Source organism: Echinops telfairi, unplaced genomic scaffold (genome assembly GCF_000313985.2).
Source record: "Echinops telfairi isolate 266 unplaced genomic scaffold, ASM31398v2 ScPeMD7_7400;HRSCAF=8409, whole genome shotgun sequence".
Taxonomy (NCBI): Eukaryota; Metazoa; Chordata; class Mammalia; order Afrosoricida; family Tenrecidae; genus Echinops; species Echinops telfairi.
In genome coordinates, this window is record NW_022111300.1 from 60,241,653 (window position 1) to 60,247,931 (window position 6,279).

Here is a 6,279-nt window from a genome sequence, read left to right on the forward strand (position 1 = left end):
AGGGGAAAAATGAGGACCTAATGCCGGGAGTTTAAGTGGAGAGGAAATGTTTTGAGAATGATGAGGGCAATGATTGTACAAATGCGCTTTACACACTTGATGTGTGTATGGATTGTGATAAGAGTTGTATGAGCCCCTAATAAAATGATTTAAAAGAAATATCGGACTTGTGGGTTTAGGTAGCACTGGGTTGGGATGTTTTCTTGATATGCATGTACCCTTTATATAAAACTCTCTCTTATACACGAGTTTCTGTGGATTTCTCTAAAGTACCCAGCCTAACACAACATGTGTGCTTCTGTGTGCACATGTGGATTCATGCATGTACTTGTGTATGCATGTGTTGTATGCACGTGTGCATACACTGCTGTGTATGTGTGCCTACATTTACATGTGTGCATGTGTGAATGCTCACATATTTGTGCATATACACATGTGCTTGCACTGCTATGTATATGCACACATGCATATACATTTATGTGAGCACGTGTGCCTGTATTTATGTAAGAGTACTATGCAGCTCTGTTTATTTCTGTGCACATGTGTGTCTGCATGCATGCAAACACGGAAGCACACACGCGCATACATGCCTACATCCCTGGCCGAGGCACTTGCTCCTGGGTCAGCCCCCATGCTGCTGTGAGGCAGTCCCAGTCTCAGTTGGATTCCAGATGAAGACGGGCTGAAAAATCCACTTCCAAAAGTCAGCTGAAGTACCCCATCAAGTCCAATGGCTCTACGTGCCGCCAACCGTGGGGGTGGGGGTGCAGGGCTGGGGATCCTCTGTTTGTATTGTCACCAGGAGTCCGCACATGCCCCCACCCCTTGGACAAAGGGATGAGCCCAGTGAGCACGATGGGTGTTGCAGGCTTCTCTACACTACTCACCCACCACGGGGACTGACCCGAAGCTCACGGATGGTGTGGCCCCTCCACACACCCCGGAAACACACCGCTGTCCAGGAGCATGGGGAGAACATGCCGAGCAAAATTCAAGATCATAAGAAAGTCCCGACTTCGTGGTCTGGGAGGGGTGGTGGCTCTTCCATGCCTCCAAACCTGGGACTGAACCCCCTGGGGTCGCCAGCCCGGGAAGAGCACCACAAAGCCTTGCTGCCCCAACCGACCCCGGGGTCAAAGGGTAGTGCCTGCTCAGACAGAGGCGGGTAGGTGAGGCAGCAAGGGGACAGAAAGGGGCCAGGGCAGGGGACAGCTGCCACATGGGGACTGTGACCCAGCCAGGAGCCAGGAGCCACAGTGTGACAAGCTGCGAACGGGGAGCGGCCGTGCTGTCACAGGCATGCAGACTCCCACACAGAGCCCAGAACGAACCTGGCTCACAGCACCACAGGTGCAGAGTCACCTGTCTGGTCCCCCGGCCTCTAGCCCAGGCTGAAGACCGAGGCTGAGGACAAGCCCAGCGTGGCTCCCCTGGACAAAGGGTGGCCCTGGCCCTGCCCGATGGTGCCCAGTGTAGACAGTGAAGGGCACTTGCTGGAGGCCAGGCCATGAGGGAGTCACCGGGCTGCCCCTCTCCTGGGGCCGTTGTGTGTCTGTGGGCAGGGTGGGCAGTGCTGGAGGAGGGGCAGAACAATGGTGCCAAGTGGCCACCCGGGGCAGCAAGGAGTGGTCAGCACACAATGGCTGCTTTCAGAGAGACGCAGTGGGGCCGAGAGTTGCCGTGGGGCCCGCCCCGTGCCAGGCAGTGCCGCTGCCAGCCTTGCTTCAGGATAAAAGCGACCCCAGCCTGTGCAACGGAAGACACGCCAGTGAAATGGCACATGCGCACACACACTCACACACACGCACACACGCCTCTGGGCAACAGTGTGTGCTGCTCAGGCGAGCGCCGCCGTGGGCGTGGAGACGCCCCCCAGGGTCACTCCATGGACAGCACAGGAGGCCCTCCCGCCTGCTCTCACTGTTCTGAGCACCCGCTGGGCTGCAAAGGTGCTGGCTCTTGCCTCACACCCCTCTTGCTTTCTCTTCTGGACTTGACCCTGGCTATCTGACGTCCGAGGCTGGGCGTGCAGAATGGGTGGGAGATGCCATCTTCCTACCACCTTGTAGTGGTGGGCACTTGCTAAGGCTTATTTGTAAGAGAGCCCTGGTGGCCTAGTGGTGATGAGTTAGGCTGCAAGGTGGACAGTTCGAACCCACAGCTGCTCTATGGGACACAGATGAGGCCTTCTCGTCCTTGAGAGAGTTACAGTCTTGGAAGGCCACAGGGGCCATTCTGCCCTGTTCAGCAGGTTCGCTGCGTGTTCACATTGACTCAGAGGCAGTGATGATTTATAAAACGTCTGACGCAGGCACCGTGGGGTCAGTCTTCGGCCCTCAGGAGATGGACTGACATTGATTGCAGTCAGAGGCCCAGCACTGGCATAACAGTGAGGACAACAGCAACCTTCTATGGACTCTGGAAAAGGGCCATTTCCTGGGGGAGCCATCCGAGGTGGGGAGGTGTGTCCTTTGCTGGCTGCGAGGAGGACATCTGTATTTTCATACCATTTCTTGTGGACTGGGGTGGGGGTCTGACATTTCAGGCCACCGTTTTTGTGTTCCCTTCCCCCCTCCCAGTGGGATAGATACAGCCTGACCCGTGACGGCAACTTGATTTGATAACCAATCTCTTCTGTTCTCTGAGGGGTCCCCTCTGCGCTGCTGACTGAAAGGCTGGCAGGTTCAAACTTACCAGCTGCCCCAAGGGAGGAAGGTGAGGCTGTGGGCTCCCTAAAGACTGATGGGCCCAGAACCCCCCGGGAGCAGTCCTCTGTCCTTGCAGGGTCACTCTGAGTGGGTGCCCACCCAGCAACGGAGGGCGGTGGGCACGAAGGGCTGGGGAGGGGCAGCTCTGGGCCTGAGCATGCATGTGGAGGGCTGACTGTCACATTCAGTCGATGGACACGCCCCTCAGCCTGGCTGACCCCGAGGGCTGCTGTGCTGGCCGGCAGAGGTGGGGACTGTGACTGGGGCAGCTTTGCCGACAGATGGCGCACTCCATCCGGGGCTTGTCCACAGGAAGGTGAAGCAGAGAGAGAAAGAGGAGAGGCCGGTCTCCACAGAGCCTTATCTCGGTGGCCCCTCCTAAGGTCATCAAGCTTTGACATGATTGACAGGTTAAACTCCACCCCTGTCTCCTTCAGGTGCCAGGCTGGCACAGAGGACCTAACACACAGCTTCGAAGCCAAAGGATCAAGTCCAGCAGCTGCTCCTCAGGAGAACAAGGAGGCTGTCTACGCCCCAAGATGTACCACCCCAGAAAGCATGCGGAGCAGTGGTTCTCAACCTTCTTAATGCCGCGACCCTTTAATACAGTTCCTCATGTTGTGGTGAAAACACCCCCAACTATAAAATTACTTTCATTGCTACTGCATCACTGTCATTTTGCTACTGTTACAAATCGGGCGACCCCTGTGAAAGGGTCGTTCAACCCCCCAAAGGGGTCGCGACCCACAGGTTGAGAACTGCTGTAGAGGGTCGCTGGGTTGGCATGGACACGCTGGCCGCAGTGATCACAAGCTAGGAGGTGAGGTTGGGACAGGGACGGGGACAAGGCCCTGTTTAAGGGGAGCAGAGAGAGGCTGCGCCATGTCCCAGGGAGGCCTCCCGGGGCTGTAGACTGTCAGCCTGCAGGTCTGTCTCCGAGTCCAGGTCTGAAGCCCCCGCCCCATGCTCAGACCCGCCCTGCTCGCAGCTGAGGGAGTGACCACATGTCCTGTAGACTCAGACTCTCCTGGAGTCCGATTAGCTGGCCCTGGACCTTCCAGGACTGGAGACGCCTCTCATGTCTCTGGTTCCTGTTGTGCATGACCCTTAGGATGACACTTAAGTCCCGCGGCTCCTGTGTTGTGGGAGGCTGAGGTCTACAGCACACCAGTCCAGGCTTGGGTCCAGACACCAGCTGGGTGTTTTCTGACCACAGCTACCACTCTAGCAGCCCTGTCCCCAGCAAGAGCAGGTGCGGGAGCAATTACGACTCCCGGGAGGAGGGGTGGCTTTCCCCCAGGCTCACACAGAGGATGGGGGAAGCTAGACTTCTCCTTCTTCATGATTTGATGATGGACCACAAGCACCTGTCTTCCAAAGTTGGGGCCCGGGTGGACTGAGTGGCCGGTGCCCAGGCGGGGGAAGTGTGCCTGTCCCAGCCATAGTCCTTGCTGCTCTGGGGTCCCACCTGTGACAGGGATGGACCCGCCCTGTGCTGGTCAGGACTTGGGGAGGACAGCTCTGTTTCCCAACATCTCCAACTAGCCCCCAGGCTGAGCCAGCCAGCTAATGCCACTTGGCCTCTGTCCCGTGCAGGCTGGGGGCTTCCCTCCTCAGACACGGTGGCCCCAGCTTGGCTTCATTCTGTTTAAGACCAAACGAGGGAAGGGACGGTGGAGTTAGTCAGCTCTGGTGGTGCCGTGGGTTGGCGCTAGACTGCTAACCCAAAGGTCAGCAGTTCAAACCCAAGAGCTAGCCCGGAGGAGAGCCAAGAGGCCACCCGCTCCTGTTCCATTCAGTCTCGGAAACCCTGAGGAGCAGCTGCGTCCCGTCCTTTCCGGTCAGTGGGAGCTGGAACCCAGCTGACGGTAGTGGGTTTTAGAAATCAGAATTCGCTTGAGTTTGGGGTTTTCCCTCCTCAAACAGCTGCAGTTCGTCATGAAGCAATCACCGCCATGGCTGAGAGCCTGCATCGCACCAGCACACCCCCCAAAGTGTCTCCTCCCAAAATTAACAGACATGATGTTGTCCCTGCTCTGACGACCCGCCTGGACGGTCCTGAGAGGCTATCATGGGTCTTTACAGGGCAGGTGCAGCCAGCTTGGGGATGGCCACTGGAAGCAGTTTATCCTGCAGACTTCTGACCGGAAGGGACCCAAGGCCATGGGTCTCTGAGGAGCCTGCCACTCCTGGGAGGCAGGTCTGGGGGGCAGGTGTGGGAAGGTCAGGTCTGGGGGGGAAGGTCTGAGAGGAAGGAGCAGGACTGCGAGGCAGCAGGTGTGGAACAGCAGGTGTGGGAGGGGCAGGGGTGGGAGGAAGGAGGACTGGGAGGGGGCATGTGTAGGAGGAGGGGGCAGGTATGGGAGGGCCAGGTCTTGTGTGTGTGTAGGGGGGCACAGCGTTTCCACCGGGAGCACAGCACCCCCTTCTGGAAGCTCCTCCGTCCTCGAAGCCCTGCCCCTTCAGGATTCCTGAGGAGGGCAAAGCCAGGGTGGGGCCCCACCTGCCTTTCAGACGCCAGGCCTCCCCCACGCTGGGCTGCACCCTGGCTTCTGAGCCCCACGCCTGGTGTCCTCTGTCTGCCTGCCTAACTAACGGTGCAGAACCACTGGACATGTGACCCTACACCCAGGGCACCCAACAGGGCGGGCACAGAGGACAGCGGCCAGCTCGTGAGGCCCCAGGAGACAAAGGAACAGAGCTGCAGTGCTGCCTCCACAGGCCCGGCTGCCCCCCATGGCACAGCGGGGGGCGTGGGTGCTGGCCTGGTGCTGGCTCTGCGGCCTGCAGGTCTGAGTGCTCGGGGTGGGGCCGGGCAGAGCCAGCTCTGACTGCCAGCCAATGGCCGGGGGCCGTGCCCAACATGTGTGCTTTCCTGATCGCTTTCTCGAATATGCGTGTCACCTCCCGCCTGGGGTCTTCCCGTCCACAGACAAGAGGACAGGCCAGAGCAGCAGTGAGGCGGAGCCCAGCAGACAGGACGGGGACAGGGCAGGAGGGCCCTTTACATGACTGAGCTGGCCCAGGGTGGCCCCCAACCAAACCAAGGACTGGCGAGTCCTCTCAACTCACAGCGGCAGAGCACAGGAGACGGCCCCTAGGTGCCCCCGCTGGTCAGGCTGCGGCACCATCATCCTCCTGAGAGGCCAGTGCGTCCAAGACCTCACCGCCATCCGGTCAGCCCTTACAGGACAGGGTGCACCTGCCCGGGGGATTTTGAGACTATGTAACTTGATCAATCAATGTCCTCATCCTTCTCCCTCAGAGTGGTCTTGAACTGCCAACCTTGCCATCAGCAGCCTCATGCATAACCACTAGACCACCAGGGCCCCTGACTCTGAGGAGCTCCTGGAAAGTGGCTCCCTTTCCCTTGGACGGGGCCCTTGGCTGGGGCAAGCGGTTAGTTCTCTCAGCCACCAGCCCCCAAAGTGGGTGCTTTGAGACCGCGCCTAGGTGCCTCTGAAGAAATCAGACAGTCTGCTTTGGAAGGGACAGCCCAGTATAGCTCCTGCACACAGGGGCCACAGACCTATGCAGGCCCCTCACACACAGGGGTCCACAGACCCATGCA

The 6,279-nt window shown here is 58.7% G+C and overlaps 1 protein-coding gene across 1 annotated transcript in view; it reads right to left on the reverse strand.

Annotated features, from left to right (window-relative positions):
- Positions 1-6,279, reverse strand: part of LOC101661899 (myelin basic protein) — a 56,004-nt gene that overhangs the window by 34,821 nt on the left and 14,904 nt on the right. The window lies entirely within an intron of this gene.